Raw genomic sequence first — 20,269 nt, 5'->3', positions numbered from 1 at the left:
GGGGTTACTGCCAGGGGGCAGTGCCCCAGATAAAGGGGCACCGGGTCTGGGAGGGACACGGGGGCCAGCGGTAAGGCGGATCACCAGCCTGCAGGGGATGCTCCAGGATGCTGGAAGAGCAAATTCCCTGAGACGACCAGCAGGAGGCGCTGCAGGGGTGAGTCGCGCATGCTTACATACACCCTCAATTTTCTCAGGCCAAAACCAAACAAGCAGGGGCGGCTCTATGTATTTTGCTGCCCCAGCACGGCAGTCAGGTGGCTTTCAGCAGCATGTCTGCGGGAGGTCCGCTGGGAACGCGCCTTCGGCGTACCTGCTGCCGAACTGCCCCAAAGCCGTGGGACTGGCGGACCTCCCGCAGGCCTGTCGCCAAAGGCAGCCTGACTGCAGCCCTCGTGGCGACCGGCAGGCCGCGGCTGGCCGCCCCAGGCACGCGCTTGGTGCGCTGGGGCCTGGAGCTGCCCCTGCAAACAAGTCCCCTCTTATCTGCCCGTTGTCTTATCTAGAGCTGGGCAAACTATTTGCAGTGAACAATTTATCCTATGAATCTAGCTGTTTCTTCTGTTAACAAAGGAACAGGCTTTGCTTTTTTTTGTACGGATTTGCCCATTATTTGATATCCCGCAGGTGGTTTTGTAAATATTTCAGGTTGCGCAGAGCAAGAGCCAGGGCCGGCTCCAAGCAGCAAAAATTTAAAAAAAAAAAAAAAAAAAAGGCCGCAGTTGCGACCTGCAGCTCGACCGCCGCTGCTTCAGTCTTCAGCAGCAATTCGGCGGCTGGTCCTTCGCGCCGAGAGGGAGTGAGGGACTTGCTGCCGAAGACCCGGACGTGCCGCCCCAAGAAGCTGCTTGCTGGGCTGGTGCCTGGAGCCGGCCCTGGCAAGAGCCAATAGTTGGAAGCGGAAGGTAGAAAAATTCAAACTGGAAACGAGATGAGAAGTGTTAATAGCAAGGGTAATTGACTTCTGAAGCAGCTTACCAAGGGCTGTGGTAAGTTCTCTGTCTCGGAGTATTTAAATCAGAACTGGATGCCTTTCTAAACAAGATGCTCTAGTTTAACCACAAGTTATTAAAGGAGATGGGTGAAATATTGTGGGGTGTGTTCTGCAAGAGGGCAGACTAGATGACTGTAGTATAATAGCCTCTTCTAGTCTTCAAATGCATGAATCAGTCACAAACAATTACTTGGAGTATTCACATATCAATATCTGTGTGATTGGTCACTTAAGTCACATGGTATTCTCACCGCATCCTGATTGGATGACTCATGAGCAGGGATCCTAGTTTTTGGTGATTAAAAAACAAAGCAAAATTCTCTGAGAACCTATAAAAATCCATGTTTTTCTGTGATTAAAATGAAATGCTGAACTTTAGTTTCCCTAACTACAATATATGGAGCTATCAGTTAAACACAATATTTTATTGATATATTTACAATTTTTAAGCTGACAGCCCGAGCCCTGCCCATTCTCCTGATTATCTGAATTTTCAATTATCCGATCTGGCTCCTGTCCCAATTAGATGAGAGAATCGGGGTTCCACTGTGTATGTTTTTATTTGTTCACAAAATGTGAAAACTAAAGAGTCTCTGTCAAAATGCAAATTCCGTGTTTTTCCATGGCAGACGGATTTCTAGGGTCCCTGCTCATGCGTAGCTTTGTAGTGTAGCAAACTCTCCCGATCCAAATACTTCGGCAAGTCCTCCTTCATAGGCGTATCCACAACAATTGATCTTTCTGTGAACATCCTTGGGAATGAAATAGGCTCGCACACATCATCCTACCAAGGGCTAAAATAAGCTGCGAGTACCGTCAAAGGAAATTCGTCAGATTTATAGATAACGCTTATGTCTCATTCACCCAGCTCTGGCCCTGTCTCTGTGGAAAGCAAACGGACTTGAACCTGTTGACTCAATGCAATCAGAGTTTGCTAAGAGACTATTTTTTCTTTTAAACAGCCCAGCACAAAATATTCAGAACTTCTGCAGCTTAAAAATAGACTGGAGCAGCCTGTTGACTCTGTAGTGATGCAGAGGGCACCTATATAGATGGCATCCAGAAAAGCAGCACACTTCAGAAGTGTCACTCGGGGGGAGATGCAGGCAGGAGGGAGGGAGTAGGGGAGTCACAACTCTGAGTGCCCCCTGTGATGGGCAGGGGTGGCTGTGGGCATCTCAAAAGAAAGACTTGGCTTTTTAATTTTTGACTGTTTAAAATCCAAAACAATTCCACAGAAATGCTGCAGAAAGGAGAATCAAGAAGCCTGTAATCTTTGCCCCTATGGGAGTGGGGGGTTGTATGTTTGCTAATAGTTAATAGTTCAGTACAGCTAACAATGTGTGGGAAAGGAAAGGCTGCCAGCTTGAGTGGAAGCTGCATTTCCAAAGTTAATGTGTTGTGGTAAGCAGAGTAGGAGCACGCAGTGCTGCACCCACTGATTTAACACGTCTGACAGTACAGGCTGCTAGTTGGCAGGGAGCTGTCAGGGACATGATCTGCTGAGTGTCACTAAGGAGTAGAATGTGATGTACTGAAAACTGTGTTAAAATTATAAACAATCACTCTAAATTCTCAGGGGGCTTCCTGGTCCTGCTTGCAGTCTAGGGGGCTCTGTAGGGAAACATGTGATCTGGATCTTCACTCTTCAGGGTCAGGCTGCAAAAAGCCAGGCTAGAGCAAGATGGGTTGAGTTGTGCCTTGCAACAGGGAGCAGCCTGCTCTGCCTCTCGCTGTTTTTGGTTCAACAGTATTTTATGTTTTTTATCTAACTTCTCTGTATGTATGTTGTGAACATAACAGAGACCAAGTGTCACTGGAAGGGAGCTGGAGATTCTCATGTTTAAGGAATTGGAAAAATTAAACTGGGTTTTGATGTTTTAGCCCAATATGGTGCCAACACCGCAGAGGTGCAGCCTGCAAGCCATCCCAGTGCTGCAGCTGGCAAGATCAGGGGTATCACAGAGGTGCACCTAGCAACTGAGAACGTGTGCAAATACCCACCACCGATCTGCTTCTCCTGCACTCTCCCCAGAGCAGAAGTATCATTGCAGACAATAGCATTGCAACAGCTGGGCAAATATTGCAATTTTAACTTCCACTTGTTAAAATGTTTAAATTAATTTGCTTTGGCCGCGTGTGCTCCTTTTGTGTTTGCTCCCCATGGATAGTCTAGCAAATGAGTTTACTGGCAGGAATGTTTGGGAATTTCAGCAAATATGGTTGATTATTCAGAGATAGTGAGTTTCAGACTCATATTTGCACCAGAAACTTGACCTTACATTTATCCAGTCAGGGACCAGAAACCTACCATGTGACCTGTGCCCAATCAAAACCACTCCAATCACTATTACTCTCTGTTAACTGCTCAGGGCGGAGCTAGAGACAAAGAATTATTAGTGGAAATTCAGTGACTAATTCTGATTAACAAATAAGCTTGGGAAAATCGCAATCTGTTTGTGGACAATTTGCAATGGAAAAAAAGATGTGGAATGAATTATTTGTTATGAATTATTTGCCCAGCCCTCGTAACGACTGTGATCACTTACAGAGCTAGTGCTTTGTGCTCACAGAAGTCAATGATAAAGCTCCCATTGACTCACTCTGGTTTCTCTTCAGATCGTATAAACCTTTAGAGGTGCAGTATCAGGGCCTGTGAACATGGAGGTCTAGCAGTGTGGTGTTAAAATACCATATGAAGTTGATATTGATGATGATGACACTCCATGAAGCTATATGGCCCCTCAGAGCTGGCCAAGAGAGCTGTCTTATTTGCTAAAGTAATAACCACAGCTCGCAGAAACCAAAAGAGTCAGACAGCCTTTGAAGTCCTCATTACTCCATACCCACTAGCCATCAGTCAGAAAGGGGACTAACTAGTGATGGGTCTGTTAGGAGTGAGGCACATTAACGTCCCCCAAATCCCAGCCAATTTTCAGCTTTACATCTATTTGCCAAAGAGCCAACCTGTTCCCCCTGCATCTGGGGGGAAATCCATTCCTCACAATGCAACGAAGCCATGAAACGTGGGCTCCTTTGTACGCTCATAGTCATTCCATGACCGTTCACCAAACCCTCTTGCAATATGCAGGAAGGAGCCAGCCTGCGTTGGCCAGCAGATGGATTAGACGATCCGACAGCTCCTTTCCAACCTCTAATTTCTGTGACGCTGTGCTGGGCTGTTAAAGGGCCCGATTCTCCTCCCACACTGGTGTAAATCAGGAGTAGCTCCATTGCAGCCCAATGGAAAGGGCTCAGATACGATGGTGATGGGCAGCAATATAAAACCTTAAGATAAGCTCCAGGAGAGGAAAATTGGGTCCTGCCCCTACCCTACTGAACAGGTGAGCTCCCTCCAAAAAGACATGGAAGATCTCCAAGCCCTGCATCTTCCCTGAGGCCTTCAGCGCGTGAACAGTGAGATCTGTCTGTGCTGCTGCGTCAGTCACAGCGCTGCTGCCCTGCGCAAGGCCGAGCGGAGGATGAAGGGTCTCGTGGAGGGAAGGGGCTTGGAAGCTGCAAGCTCTTTGGGGATATTGCCAATGCAATTTGAATCAGACACTAGTATTTTTATGTTAATTTGTTAACTCCATTCTACTCTTGGCTAACCCCAGCTCAAGTGCATTGGGCAGCCTGCCTGGCAGGAGATGGACTGAGGTGGGCATTGGGATTTTGATGGGAACTCATGTGGGAGGGGGAGGGGGCTGCAGGGGTTGGTTAGGAGCCAGAAGGGAAGCTGTCTGGGGCCAGGATGTGTGTCTCCAGTAGGAAAGTAGTGCAGGCCCCAGGCTCTTATTAATAATGCACAGAGCAGGATGGCTGGAGCTTCCTGCTGGTCCCAGGCTGATTGGTTTCAATTGCCTGGTTTGCTTAGTCACATTAATATTAGCAGCTTCAACAGAATCTCTGGGGGGGCTCGTCCCCCTCTCTTCCCCCCACAGCCACCTGCCGCTGTCTCAGGCCATCCGCGGGGGATGGCAGCACCGCCGGAGCAGCTGATGACTGCAATGGCTTAGAGATCCAGTACAGGGCGTTTTGGTCTCCGCAGTGGATTCTGTACCCCTGCAGCTCAGAATGGAAAACCTGAGCATGGAAGCCGGGTGCCGCTGCTGAGTGACAGCGCCCAGGCGTTCAAAGCCCAGAACGGGGAGCCAGGCTCCAGCAAGGACTCAGGATGCTGGGGGGTGCTCAGTGACCATGGTAAGGGCTCTCCTGGGTCAGATGGTTGAGAGCCCACATTCACGGTGTCAGCTGAGACCTAGCAAGACTCCTCAGCATGGTGCAGGTAAAAACGCCAATGAGCCGTTGGGCCAGAGGGGCTCCCCAGATGCATGCACGGCCGGCCTCTGCAGGCAGGTCTCTCTCTCTCTCCCTGCCTGTTTGGAAGAGATGACGTGACCTCCTCTGGAGCACAATGACCCCTCCCTTGCCTGCCCCTCTGGAACCCCTGACTGCTGGAGTCGGGAGATGGGAGCCAGGACTCCTGGGTTCTATTCCTGAGGCTGCCACCAGCTCACTGTGTGGCTGTAAGCCAATCCCATTAACTTCTCTGCTCCCTTTTGTCCAGCTGGGCACTGGAGGGGCGTGTGGTGCCACTTTGGGGTTTTGGGAGAGGTGTGCCCCAGGCAGAGCATTGGTGGTGGGGTATGATCATGTTCGGCACTAAGCAAAAACCAGAAACTTCAACGTACTGTACCAACAACTGCTCCAAATGTAGGGCCCAATCCTGCCCTCTGTGTGCAGCTCCGTTAACTGCACTAAGCGTGTGCGTGGCTAGCTGAGAACCCATCCGACCCAGGGGTCTTACAGGGCTGCCGACCATTGCAGTTTTATCACAAGAATCATGATAGTTTGTGTTCACCAGGCTGGGCAGGGATGGTGTCCCTAGCCTCTGTTTGCCAGAAGCTGGGAATGAGCGACAGGGGATGGATCACTTGGGGAGTCCCTGTTCTGTTCATTCCCTCTGGAGCACCTGGCACTGGCCACTGTCGGAAGACAGGACACTGGGCTAGATGGACTTTTGGTCTGACCCAGTCTGGCGTTTATTTAAGTCCCTGCTCCTAGAGGCAAGTGACAGTGTGAGAATTCCCCTGAGTTTCTAGCCTTCAGGGTTGCCTTGAAAATGTTGAAAAGACGACCGGCGTGTCCCCTAAAGCTTAAAAAAAGCAGAAGGCAAAGAGAGAGACCCCAAATTTATGATTTAAACAAAATCTCCTGACTTTTAAGTCGATCTCATGATTTTAGAGGGGGCCAGATTCATGGGTGTTAATGTCTGGGTTTGGCAAGGCTGGTATTAGTCGTTCAGTCTCCATCCATCTGAAACCTCTCCTCTCCCCTCCAACTCCGTGGGAGAATCCGAGAGCTCAGCTCCCAAGCCCTGCAGACCATTCCATCTGCATGGGGGCCTGGTGCCGTCCCACCAGCTCTGGGGACCCCTATGGGTTTTCCCCCGGCTCCCAGGTGGTCTGTCATCATTGGAGCTGAGCCCCTGTGTCAGGCGGCCCAGGGAACCCCTCGGGGTGGGGTGCACAGAGCAGGGCACCGAAAGCTGTGCAGCTCAGGCCCGACGCTAGCATTCCGCTTTAGGGTGGGAGGAGGCAAGACCCTGCCCAAGTCTTATCCCCTTACCGCTAATCGCTGGACCAGGGGTGTATGCGGCGCAGAGACACGGGTATTCCAGACCGAAGGGAACTTTTTTCCAGGTGGATCTGGCTCTCTCCAGCTCCCACCCTTTTATGCTCTTACCCCCATTGTCCTCAAGGCCCTGCACATAAGCACACCCTGTCCCAATAAGGCAGGGTCCCTTCCAGGCTGTGCCTGCATCTCTGGAACCGGTGCTTGTGGACTCGGTGTTTCCAAGCTCATGCTTGAGCGTCCTGACTGCATGGCAAACCTGGGCTTACACTTGCTGGGCCTGCGGGTCACAGACGCGCCAATGCGTCCGTTCGGCATTGTGCTGCATCCACACTGCAAAATGACTCAAACCACGATGGGACTCAAGCTCTGAGCAGGGTGGTAGGCTCTGGGTCCTGGGTTCTTGCTGACCCAAGTCGGACTCAGGGGGCCTGGGCTCAGCCCTGGGTCACAGCCCAGGTGTGCTGTGCAGTGTAGACATTCAGTTCCCTCGTGCTTCCCAGCCCCTCACTCTTCTGCAGAGGCCACGGAGCGCATCCCTCTCAGAACGGGGTTCTGCAGAGCTCCCAGCCCAGGCACCCAGTGACTGGGCTTACCCGTCTCCCAGTGTGGTGCCGTGCCCCTAGGACATCAGCCTGGCCAGCCAGCCATGAAGAAATGCTTCTGTTTAGCTCTCCGGCAATCCTCGCACAGCAGCTTCGTCTGCCACAATAACGATCCATTTCCAGTGCCCACCGTGATTTCCTTAAGTCATCTCTCCACTAAACCTCCCTAGGATTCCATACCAGCAATAGGGCAGCTTAGGAGAGGCCAGCAGACCCCCTTGGGAGGCTAGCCACCTTCATTAATCCGCCTTGTCACTCACGCCACCAATAAGGGGGATTAGATCTGCACAGCAGGGCTCTCCCAGGCCTCCGTTCCCAAGGCACCCGGATTCTGTGACGCTGACAAACAGCTTTGCTGTCTTGTGCCTGTTTGGTTCTTCCAATGTGGTGTTTTAATGAGGATGCTGATTTTGCAAGAGTCGTTGAGTCCTGCAGGACTTTTGAAGGAAAGCTGTGTCCTTTGGTGTGATTGGCCAGCAAAAGGATTTTACCCAAGTATAGCCGCGTTTTCCTCTTCCTCATCAGCGTCTGGTCTATCAGGAGGAAGAGGCAGAAATACTAGGAGCCAACAGCACTGGCAGCACAGGGCTGAAACCCCCAGTGCTTCTGCAGTAAGCTCCTGCTAACCCTGGTACCTCCCGGCCTGCTATGGTATTTCAGACTAGACAAGGGAACTGACTGCCCAGCCCTGTGCCCATGGAAGTCACTGGGGAGTTCTGCCATTGACTTCCAAGGGAGATGCGGTGTACCCCAAAAGAATAAAAGTTACGGGGAGACCTCTTGGGCTTTACTATTTGAATGCCATTTCCCGCTCTGTCAGTGAATGGAGGAGGCATCCTGCTGCAGCTTGTGTCCAACATCACAGGGACAAGAGAGATTCACACTGAGAGAGCCAGGTGTAGGATCATGTGACCTTCGTCCTGCCCCAGCGCCCTAACTCTTGCTGTCTCCTAAGCAATGCTGCACGTGATGCAATGGCAATCATGGTCTTGGTTGAATGTATTTACGAGAACTTGGTGAGAGGCAAGGTGTCTGTGAGTTTTCTCTTTTGCTTCGTGGTACCTGATCCTTTTCCCGAGCTTTGAATGTTGTGTGTAAGGTTTGTTCATTTGGTTTTGGTTTCAGCAGGGAGTTAGATTAAGAGATGGACAATAGTTGGGACGCTTCTTTTTATACCTGACATAGAGATCAGGAATAAAAACTGGTTCTTACATTGAACAGCTTTGGTTTGGTTAATTGCTTTGACAGATGGTGCTTTGATCTCCGAGGCCAAATTCTGCTCTCAGTTCCGCCAGGGTGCCTCCAGTGATTTCCGTGTTCCTCTGCTGTCACCAGGAGGCGTTTATCATCCTTCAGCGTGGAGTCAGAGCAGATCTGATGCTGCTCTGGAGGCAACTCAAAGGCTCAGATCAAACACTGCTCTTCCAACGTGGAGAAATTTAGACGCTGGTCCAAACCAAAACACCACCTCCAGGCTCCCCTCTTTCTCAAACGTTGGTTGGCTCCTGATCCCATCCCAGGGGCTCAGTTAATTTCCATTTGTGTTTGATCACCTGCAGTGGGTTGATTGGAAGAAAACCGCCAGCCTCCATTTGTACGGAATGTTTTTTTTCAATCTGAATTTCCTTCTCTGCTTACTTCTGACCTTTTCAGAAATGTAGCTGATGTTGTCTCCTGCCATCTCTCTCACACTCCGCAAGGTGACAAGGCTGACTGGGTTGTATTTATTTATTTATTGGTATTCAGCTTCACTCTGTGCAGCCCGAAGAGCTCAGCAGGACTTCTCACAGCTGCGGGAATTGTGTTTATTAACAAGCTGCTGGGCAGACACCACCTGAGCAGCCCACATGTTGTTCCTTGGTGCGTCAGGATGTAGCAGTCAGCAGCCAGCAACATGCCCTTAGTCAGAGGCTTTCTGGGGTGGGGGCTGTTCTTTCCTCAAAGCACAGGCTCAGAGAGAGTGGGTTTCTAAGCTGCTCCAATACAGACCATGGCCAAGCAAGCGTCCAAAAGAGAAAAGCATAAAATTGAAGCTTCAGTGTGTGGATAAAGAGCTGACAAAACAAGTTAGAGCTCTGTGGAGTTAGAAAAACATCTCTGAGCTGTGGAATAAGCTTCAGTGGAAAGTGTGGAGAGGAAGAGTATGAAAACATTTCAGCTAAAGGAGTGCAGGGTGGGTAGTGGCAGCCAAGGCAGAGTTCAGAATGCAATTCCTTCTTGAGAACAGAATGGTTATGACCTCTCAGGGTCCCTTCCAGTCCTACGATTCTATGAGAACTGCAGTTCTTGGGCACGCGAGTAGATTTGCTGGACGATGGCCCGCATTCTGGAAGAGAGGCCGCCGAGGTCAATGTCAGGTGCTGTGTCTGTGTATCTATGTGTGTTTGCATGCACACACATGGCCAGCAATCAGCAAAAGCAAAGCAAGTAGCTTCCTGGGCTCCTAATCTTTGGGAAAACCTGCCCCGCTGTGAAACCTCCGTAACTCACAGGTAGCCTTATCTCTGTGCCTAGTTGCCACAGTGATGAGCAACTTTATATCAATACCTAAAATAGCTGGATTGATCAGATCTCCCTCTCCAGCAGTGGAAGCAGACAGAAGGAAGCAACTTGCCAGCAGAGAGAGAGACACGCACACGTACATACACAGAGAAAAGGACTCCATGCAAATCCATGTTTTCCCCATGGTATTTAGCAGCAAAGTTCCTTGGGAAAACAATCCCATTCCCCAACTGCAAAGTAAACATGTAGAATAAAGAAACAGGCCCGCTCCATCAGGGGGCTGAGTGATTTCTGATCCCTTCCACAGCGTCTCTCTTTCATTCTGAACTCTCTTGCATCCACATGTGCATATGCACACCCGCACCCACATGTGCGTATGCACCCCCGCACCCCCCAGCCTTTTGTCATCTAGCCTCAGACCCCCCTCTGGGTATTACAGACAGACATTGGGAGCCCGGATTTGCCTTAGACACAGTAAACTCAGACACTTCTACACGAGAACCGTATTTCAAGTCACATCACTTGAGAAATGTGCCCATTATCTTTGTTTGTTTGATCTCTAACGCTATGCTCAGTGCTGTACGAGACAAAAATAAAAACAGCGTTGGCCCGGAAGAGGCTGCGCCGGGAAATCCAGAGCGTCAGTGACTTCAGGTTCTTTTCTTGTCGTGACTGTTACTGCTATGAACATGCAACTGGTGGGCATGGCAGAAGAACTGAGTTAACAGGGACCTGAATGAGAAGAGGGTGGTGTTTTTGTGAACCAGGCCTGGGAGGTGATTCTCTGCCTTGGGGACAACATGGAGAGGGGAATGAAAGAGGGAAATCCAGGCTGGCATCGCTGGAAGAACGTGGTGGGAAGGCAAATTGAAAAAAACATACAACGGGAGGATAGCATGAGTGGATAGAATCATAGGACTGGAAAGGACCTCGAGAGGTCATCTAGTCCAGTCCCCTGCACTCATGGCAGGATTAAGTATTATCACAGCTGAATCTATTTCCCTATGTTAAGTTCTCCTCACACCTTCTATGGGTCATCTTAATTACCACTTCAAAAGTTTTTTTTCTCCTGCTGATGATAGCTCATCTCAATTGATTAGACTCTTCCTGTTGGTATGCATACTTCCACCTTTTCATGTTCTCTGTATGTATAAATATCTCCTCTCTGTGTGTTCCAGTCTATGCATCCGAAGAAGTGAGCTGTAGCTCATGAAAGCTCATGCTGAAATAAATTTGTTAGTCTCTAAGGTGCCACAAGTACTCCTGTTCTTTTTACAGCTGGAGCTGTGAACATCAGACGTGGCTCAGTATTTCCAGCAGCCCAAGGTTTGGAGGGATCTAGATCTAGGGGTTTGGGCTCATTACCGAGGTAGCTGGCCTATCAGAGCACCACTCCATTCCCCAAAAGGAGCAGGGCTGGGATCTGGGATCTAGTACTGAGAGAACAACCAAACATTCCGGCAGAGGAAGTGGCCAAGGTAGCCTCATGGGGCCTTCCCACACCCACCTGGGGAGCCCCCGGTTCTGCAAGCAGAGACAGCAGTTGCGACTAGGTAGCTGTAGTGCTCCAGTCAGCCCGCACCATTTTCAGTGATCTCCTGTAACTCTGGCTCAGACTCTTGCTACCCTCCTCCCAAGGGTAACTCCGCTGTGTTTTAACACTCGGGGTCTCCCCTGACCGCTGCCCTGGGTTTTTGGACAGTGACGTTACCGCTGCGTCTGGCCCATCTCTCGCGGTCGGAGAGCATTGTATCATTAGCGGGAGATGCTGTGCCTTGATCTGAGAACTCCTCCGACGGAGGGAGGAGTGACTGCATCGTTGCTGGGTTTGGCTTCAGGCCGCGCTACCAGCTACTCTCAGTCACAGCCGGTTACTCTCCAAACACAACCTGGGCAGGTGGCTGCTTGTTTCAAAATGACGCTTTCCCCGTGCGGCGTCTGTCCCTGCGCTGTTTCAGTTTGTGACCCTGGGACAAAGAGTCCACGGTCAGCACCAGCCAGCTGGAAACTGGTAGGGAGCAGCAGGCAGGCTGGCATGCCCTCGGCTTCATGGCACATTGAAAGCCAGGGGTCATTCCGATACCAGCGTGTCTGTTCCATCCCCTAGGTGGCAGCAGTACGCTTCCACTCCAGCCATCAGCCTACGCACCCGGCTCTCCTGTGCCTCTTACTGCCCCATGGCAAAGTAGGGTGACTAGAGAGCGAGTGTGGAAAACTGGGACTGGGGGGGTAATAGGGTCCTATAGAAGACAAAGCCCCTAATAGCGGGACATCTGCTCACCCTATGGCCAAGGGCCAGGGGCTTTACTTCCCCAGTCAGTGAGCAGGGGCGATGTGAGGGAGTTCATCTTCTATTGCCTGTAGTTTCTTCCCATCCCGCACCTGGCTGGTGCATGGCTAGGGCTGTCTGAGTGCGCAGGTGGCGGGCAAGGAGAGTGACACTGGAAGCCATGCTGGGGCGGGTAGACGCTCATCACGCCCTTAACACCTGGGGTCAGCCCGCTACACCTGACAGACAGGTCCCAGCATTGAGGATCCAGGAGGAGCGCTCGGGAGCTAGTGTCTGAGACAATGCAACTCTGCCCTGGGGCCAGGGGAAGCCAGTCTGCCTCCAACCTAACATTTTGAATCCCCTCTGCTGCCAGGACGGGTCGCCGCTGGATCAGCTGTGGGGATGTGGGACCACGGGGGGGACAGCTGGCTGGGTTGTTGTGGGTCCATGCTGGTGTATAGTAGCTGGGTCACCCCGGGTCACAGATCCAGCCAAAATCCAGAGAGATGCAAGGTGGGCCTACCATGACCCCGTCACCGCTGAGGGGCAGGCATGTGGCCTGGCAGGACGCAGCACTTCCTGACAGGCCGAGAGCCTGACACCAGCGATTTCCCTGCTCTTTCTGGACTTGATCTTCTAGCACTGGTGTCCTCGGGGCTGGAGGCCTCCCCTGTGGAAATAAATCCCAGTGGCTTATGCTGGGTCAGCTTCCAAGCTGGCAAACGGTGGCCCTGAGGGAGTGCGGTCTTGGCAGCCCCTGTGGGCTCTGCCTCCCCCCATGGCCAGCCTGCAAAGGGGCTGATGCCCTTCCCCAGCTCAGGCCATTGCCCAGGGACTCGCTCTGCTGCCCAGAGCTAGAACACGCTGCCCCTAGCCCCTTTGAAAGCTGTGGCCAGGTTATAAAGCTCTGTCCCGGCCGAGCCTCTGCCTGAGCCCTTGTCGGGCTCTCCCTGCTCCGGAGGAAGAGTCTCAATACCGGCCCTCCCCAAAGGAGAAGCTGGCAGGTCCCCACTGAGGAAATCCTGGCTCAGTGCTGGGGGCAGGTGCCCCCATTAACAGCCAGGCTCCTTCCTTTTCTGGAGAAGGTGACCGTGGTTGGAACAGCTCTGGCGCCATCTAGAGTCCCCTGGTTTCCATGGCCCCTTGCCGGCTCCTTTCAGGCGTGGATACGGCGAAAGGCTGCTATGGTCCCTCTGGTGGACCATCTCCTAGCAACTGCCGAAGGTCGGGGGCCCATAATGACCCCATAGCACTACCAACCCCCTTTGATACTGCTGACCACGAGGGGTGGGTCAGATGCCGGCAGGGTGCCACTCAGTGGCTTCATTCTTGGCTCTCTGGGGACCGCAGTGGGTGATGCTGGGCGATTGCCTGGGCACTGCATGAGGTCGACGCAGGGAGCGCTGCAGGGTTCTGTTCTGTCCCCCCCGGTCTCCCTCACTGTGTGTGCGAGGCCGTGCAGGGAGAGTGCCGGGTGTTCTGCTAGGCCCAACGGGCACAGTCTGTGCCATCTCTCTCCTGCCCCAGTGCCTGACTGAGAAGTGGAGGTGAGCTGGCTGTAGGTCAGCCCTGCCAGGAGGCAAACAGAAGCCTCTGAAGGATTTGATAGGGGCTGTGTCTGTCTGTCCTCTCTACTTATCAAAGAAGGTCTCCAGTGAGGGCCCCTCTGGGTCCACACCTGTGGCTGGATTCCCAGGTGGAAGCTGCACCCAGAAGTCTTTTTCTCCGTCTGTTTGGCCCAGAGCTTGTGACCTTCTCTCTCAGATGTGGACTGAAGCAGTTACTCATGGCTGTCACCTCAACATTGCAGCACTGCTCTGCCCTGTTGCCTGATGCTACTAGAAATCCTGCATCAGGACTGCTCAGCCCACACCCTAGATCCTCCCAGAAAACCACTCCCCATCTCTTATCTTCTGAGGGGGTTATGAGTCAGCAGAACCCTCTTAACCCTTTCCCAGCAGGATCAATGCCTGTTAACAAAGTGGGATGTTTCAGGCAAACCCTGCCCACCTCAATGCCTGTTTCAAAGTTTCAGAGATACCACCAGAGGGTCCTGAGGAACAATTAGAAATATAACCTCTCACCTGCTATGGCAACTACTGTAACAGCATCATGAACTCACATTCTTAGAGACACATTCTGCCCTGTTCCATGGCAAATGTATCAGCGCAGCCAGGCATATACATGTATTCCCAAGGTCATGAATCCAATTTGTGCAAATACTATGTGAATGGAGAGCACGTGCGCGCACACACACCCCCTCCTTCCCCCAACTCCTCAAACCCTTCTATAGTCTTTTATTGTATTTTTTTGGCGTGATGCCTCTGCCATTTCTCAGCTTTCCCAGAGCAATAATAATGACTTGTATTTATCTAGCGCTTATCTGCCAATAGCATTCCGGGCCCTGCACCAAAACCAACACACAAGCCAATGAAATGCAGATTAATAGGGCTCAAATTCATGCAAGATTAAAAACAGACAACAATTAAAATAAACATAAAGCAACAAAAATCAAATCAAATCAATGCCGTGCGAAGAAGGACTTTGGCAACAGAAAGGCTTTTTTGAAAACAGAACATTTAAAGCTCAGCCTAAAGCAAACAGAACTGGAAATGGTAGATATTGGGGGCTGTTTGACTTTGCATTATATCTGATTGACTTTTTCTGCTTTCGGCTATTTTTTGTAATAGGCTGGAAAATGCACCATTGCATCAAATATAATGGCTATCATTTTCTTTTCCCTAAACAATAAGTCTCGGTGACAACACTCAGTTATAAATTGTAAAGCTATCACGCTGGGTTTTTGAGCAAGTAAAGCAATCCAATTGCATATGCAAAATAAATGCCAAATTTGCACACATAGTTACCAAGATTGCCTGGGCAAATTAGGTATCTGCATGCCTTACTTGTCTGCAAATCTGGCTGATTATGCCTCAAATTCAGCAAATGCTCACTAGCCAGTATCAGAGGGGTAGCCGTGTTAGTCTGGATCTGTAAAAGCAGCAAAGAGTCCTGTGGCACCTTATAGACCAACAGACGTATTGGAGCATGAGCTTTCGTGGGTGAATACCCACTTTGTCGGATGCATGCAAAATACTTAAGTACCTGCTTAACTTTAGGCATGTGCTTTGGTTCCAGTCACTTCAGTGGAGTTTAAGCGTGCTGAATGATTTGCTGAAAAGGGATGGACATAAGTGTGTACGTAAGGGCTTTGGTGGATCAAGGTCTGTTGGTACTTGGAAGACATTCCCCAGCAGATTAGACACCAGATCAGATTTAAGGTTTGAATACCTAGACTTAAATTAAACGTGTCCACAGGAGATGACAAACCCATACTTTACCTAAACAAACCCACTTTCTTTTTATCAGTATTATCCTTCTAATAAAGGAATTACTACACATGCAAAAGCAGTGGGGAATGCAAGGCGGCAGGAAGTAATATAACAAACTGACAGGTAAGAAACAATTAAGTTAATATTACAGTCACATGACAGAGCAAGAGAGCCCTCCAATCCCCTCAAAGCATAGCATGCATCTATAACAGACAGGCAATGCTCTTTGGTGGTATACATTTATATATAAGGAGAATCTCATTTGGGGAAAATGCCAATCCCTACTCGCAATCATTTTCCTGTATTTCTTATCAGGTTGTGCACACACTGGAAAAACCAAAAGGCAGAAGAAACACGCATGGAGCATGTGCAAATCCACTGTTGCCAACAAAAATACTAAATGCAAATATTGATTTCCTTTAGAGTTCTCCAATACAAGGACAGCTGCAGTTGTGCATCTAAATAACCAGAGTGTGGGGCAGGCTTTAATGGTTTTCACCCATAAGCAGATCTCAAAGCCCTTTACAAAGTGAGTGAGCATCATTCTCACCATCTCACAGACGGGGGAACTGTCAGGCCAGAGCTAGAGTTTGTGTGGAAAAGCTCCAGCTGTGCTAATGATCCAATCCAAGTTGCACAGTGAAGCACTCGTTCCCCTGAAAGACAATGTATTCACAGAAGATACAGCCTGGGCAGCGGAAGGGCTGGCTTCCCCCACATCACTTACCAACGGATCTGAAACATGGGCGTACCCTCTGCACCGATGACAGAAAATGAACATGTGCAAGGTTAACCAAATTCACCAGCCATTGTAGCAGAGCGTAGTCAAGTGGAGAGTCAAACACACTTTGCTACCATACAGCCAAACCTCAGTGGCCCCAGCCATATCAATGACAGAACCATATTAAAACATGAGTTTGGACACAGTCCCCTGTGAAACCTGGCCTCAGGTCATCAGAATTGCTCATGCCCCTTTCACGCACACCGCATCTGAGACTGTGAGGGTTGTGCTCCAATAATGATCCATGCATGAGCTGTCAGCAAGGTCGGAATGTGGAATCTACTGCGTGAACTAAAGGAATAATTCTGTTACCCAGTAGCAGTAGTAGGCTGTCATCCTCCAGTGCCGTAGCCACTGGAGAGAGAAGTAGCACACATTTTGCTAATGCAATACATTCACTGTTAGGCATGTGCATGCAGAAACTTTGGCTTTGATGTGCCTGGCATCCAGTGCTCATGGGCATGTCTGGTGCACACAGAATTGCCTATTCACGCTTTCATGCACATTATTATTACTATTTTTTTATTTATTTAATGTATTTATTTATTTGCATCACTGTAGCACTGAGTGGCCTCAGTCTGGGATTGGGTTCCACTGTGTGAGGTCGCCACGTACCAAGAGAGCTTGCAGTCACTTTCTGATGGCCAACACAGCCATTTCTGTAATGCAGCCACAGCCTGACCCTTAGATCTGTGTCTCTCTTTTCTCTTCTTTCAGGGCTGTGATTCTGGTGGTTTCTCCACATCACGGAACTGCCACCCGACTGAGCATACCCGGGGCCCTTCACTTAGATCCAGACTGGAGCGTTACAACACTGGAGCGAGGACATTGCTGCTGGAACTGCGGCAGGGCACCTTGTGTGGCTGCAGCTCACACTGCGCTGGGATCCTGTCAGTCGCATCTGTTCATCAGCAACAACCTTCCGAAGGGAAAAGCCGCACTATCCTCCACCTCAGGAACGGGAGCAGTCACGCCAGGTCAGATGGCTCCATTCTCCTTTACTCACGGCACAACGGGAAGAGGCTTGATAGACACCCCATAATGGAGACTAACCTCCCCAAGGGGATTTACTGGCATACCTGTTTTAGGGACATGAAACTCCTTGCAATGGATTTCACCGGAAGCCTTACAAGTTATAATGTCACTGCTGGTATTTCCAGGCCTAATCAATCTCGATTTCTTGCTAATGAACTCAGAACAGTGCCGGGATGGATCAGATGCCATTCAGGACGAGATTGATAATATCATTAAGATTTCCTCAAAGGTCCTTTCTTTTTTACCTTGTTAATTAAGCTGGTGCAGAGGAGTCCACCACGCAGAATGCATAATGAGGCTTGGCCTGCCGAAGGGGGACCCTGCTGTTAATGGGACACAGAATGGTTTCAAACTCATCAACCTGTCTGCGTGGCAGCGGTAACGGGCAAGCCTCGCCCGGGTGGCTGAATGGAATCGTTTTTTCACAGGGGTGCCGTGGAGCAGGATCTGAGAGGGGAAGTGACTGTATCTTTTGCTCTTTACGTAACACAGCAACGTGAAGCAGCCACATGGCACAGAATTGTATTTACTAAACAAATACAAACCTGGAAGGCCAGGTTAGATACGCACTGTTCTCTGGCTGGTGTCTGAAGGCCTCTGAAACCATAGAACATGGTGAGCTCCACTGGAGGGCTCACAAGCTATTTAAAACAATACTACCCATTCCTACTCACTGCAGAGGCACCCGCGGGAGTCTTACGGTTCTGCTCCCAGACCTTAGGCCAGGAGGAATCTTGCTTATCAATGGGGATTTCTCTCAGCCAGGACTAAATTATGCCTCACCCTGAGGGGTGGGGTGAGGACGGAAGTGGGTAAAGGGAGTTTTGCTCCTTTGCTTTGCAGCGTTCTGGTTGGGCCCTACAGAACCTTGGCTCTTGCACTCCTGATGCACAAAACCGAAGGGAGTGCGGCCCTGATCCTGCGGCAGGACCCAGGCAGCCCGAGCCTTGTGGCAAAGCAGAACCCCTGAATCATGCTGACCCCCGGCGAAGAATGCCGTCTTGACCTGCCCCTCCCATGGCAGAGCGAGGACTGGCTGCAATGAACAAAAAGAGGATTCTTTATCGAGGTCACTGGCTGTGGGCAGGGCCCAGTAGTTCCTTCTAGCTAGATTCCCCCAAGTGGAGCAGGGGCAAAGTGCTCGCCCCCCTCCAACTCCCATGCACCTTCGCCAGCCAGTAGAGCTGGGCCAGAGTGGAAAGGAAATCACACTGCTGCCTGCAAGCGTGGGCAATGGACGGCTAGCCCCTCCAGTCTTCCTTGGCTGCCACGCCTCTGGGAGCAGCCGCCAGCATACAGAGTAGCCTGATCCCCAACATGAACAAGTCCTAAACCCTGAGGGCTGAATCCTCTTTTGCGCTGAGCCAATGCAGAGTGCAATTTAGTGGGTAGGAAATGGTGGTTTTGCTTCCTGTGCAGGCTAGGAAACAAAACAGCCCACACAAATCAGAGCAGCCTCAGGGCTGCTCTTGCTAAAGGCAGCTGGAACAATCCCTAGGATTGTTTTGCTGGTCCAGGATCACCGGAGCTACACACTGGCTCCACCTCCTCCCACCCTGACGCACTTCCTTCCCACCCTCCTAACATGCACCTGTGGTGGTGTGGAGAGGGAGTGACAAGAAATATTGCAAATTAGGATTCTCCCGGCCCCCACCATTTCTCAGCCACCCATTTAAGAATCCCTCTGCGCTGCTTAAGTAGTCAAGGAACCAGCCCACAATCTTGCAGGAGGGGGGGTGTTTTCAGAGGGGGTGTGGGCAAAACGGAGGAGTTCATAGAAATTAGGGACCAAGCGTTTGGGGGGTTTTAAGATATCTTGATAGTTTGGGAATAAAAGTTCCAGTAGATGTGGATGGTGAATTAATGGGCACTTAGTAAAGGGGAAAGTTTCCTTAATTGGAATGCATCGAAGCAGGGATAATTGTTTCATCGAGGTTGGGTTTTTTAAAAAGGATTTCCTTCCATTTTAGACTCTCATTTTTAGCTCCTAATTGACCATGCTGAGAGATTTCTCCTTTGAACCATTCTAATGAGACTCCCAGAAAGTTAGCAGGTTTGAAGAATGAAGTCACATGAATAGGAATGAGAGGGGGTCAGAACCAGGAGAGCTCAGCATTCTAGCTGGAGAGTTCCATCTAGGTAAAATATAATCAATGCACACAGATCAATACAGGCATCTTGGGGGAGAGCTTGATTTCAATGGGACTGCTCTCAGGGCACCAGAGGGCTTACAGTGAGTCCAGGGGAGACTGAGGGGAAACTGGCATTTCATCTTTACCACCTGCCCTGAGAAATTTCATGCTCACTTTAAAAATGTAAAATAGGATCTGGAAGTTCAGTGGGAAGGATTTGAAATAAGTAATTCAACTGGGTGGCCCTTTCTGGGGAGCTTGGTCTCAGCCCCACCTGTGACATGCCTAATTTGCCTTCCCAGATGGGGGAAATGAGTCATATAGCTCTATCAGGCATCTGGGGTAACTGCTTGAGAAAGCTGTCAGAAGCAGAAGGCTCCTGCAGGACACCCCTGAGACACAGGGGGAGAAAGGACTTCAGCCAGGTAGGGCTGGGAGTAGCCTGAAAGACTCCAAGCAGGAGGTCATGGGAGGGGCTTGGTGAAGGGTGGGGTGGGATGAATATATGAACTTTGAGGATTTTATGGTGACTGGTCTGTGATAATAAACCAGAGTATTATTGGCCAAGGGAAAAGCCTGTATGGAGTTCTTAAGGAGCCCTGAGGAGAGGGAAACTGAGGCACGGATCCCTCAGGCTACAAGGGTATACTCTGGCAGCAGGGACCCTGTTACATCAGTCTAGGAAGGACCTTTGTTTGGGGCAAATTCACCCTGTGCAGAGGGGCAACAGAAGGCCTCTTCATCATTTAAATTCCAGTTAATCCCTCATGATAGCATGTATTTTGCCCGCTAAAAGGATTAATCCTAGCTCTCCGGGAAAGCATCAAAGACATCCAGTCTCATGAGGCTTTACTCATTTGGGGGGGAGGGGGCAGAAATTGAATTCACATAATTCCTCTCATTCTGGAGATAGGAATATTCCTGAATCAGTAACTGAGCTCTGCACCTGCCCCACGGGGGAGGAACGAGCAGGGGCTGCTGG

At 50.4% G+C, this 20,269-nt stretch overlaps 1 protein-coding gene across 2 annotated transcripts in view; it reads left to right on the top strand.

Annotated features, from left to right (window-relative positions):
* Nucleotides 1-17,830, top strand: part of SAMD10 (sterile alpha motif domain containing 10) — a 56,350-nt gene extending 38,520 nt beyond the window's left edge. Inside the window, exon 6 of one of the 2 annotated variants that reach the window (XM_044986167.1) lies at nt 16,838-17,830. The gene's annotated coding sequence lies outside the window, so the exon portion shown is untranslated. The remainder of the gene's footprint in view (nt 1-16,837) is intronic. The other variant, XM_044986169.1, reaches the window with a different exon arrangement.
* The last annotated feature ends 2,439 nt before the right edge of the window (nt 17,831-20,269 follow it).

The sequence above is a fragment of the Mauremys mutica genome, chromosome 13, assembly GCF_020497125.1.
Source record: "Mauremys mutica isolate MM-2020 ecotype Southern chromosome 13, ASM2049712v1, whole genome shotgun sequence".
NCBI lineage: Eukaryota > Metazoa > Chordata > Testudines > Geoemydidae > Mauremys > Mauremys mutica.
The sequence above is the reverse complement of the archived record's forward strand: the minus strand, read 5'-3'. Positions and strand labels throughout refer to the sequence as shown.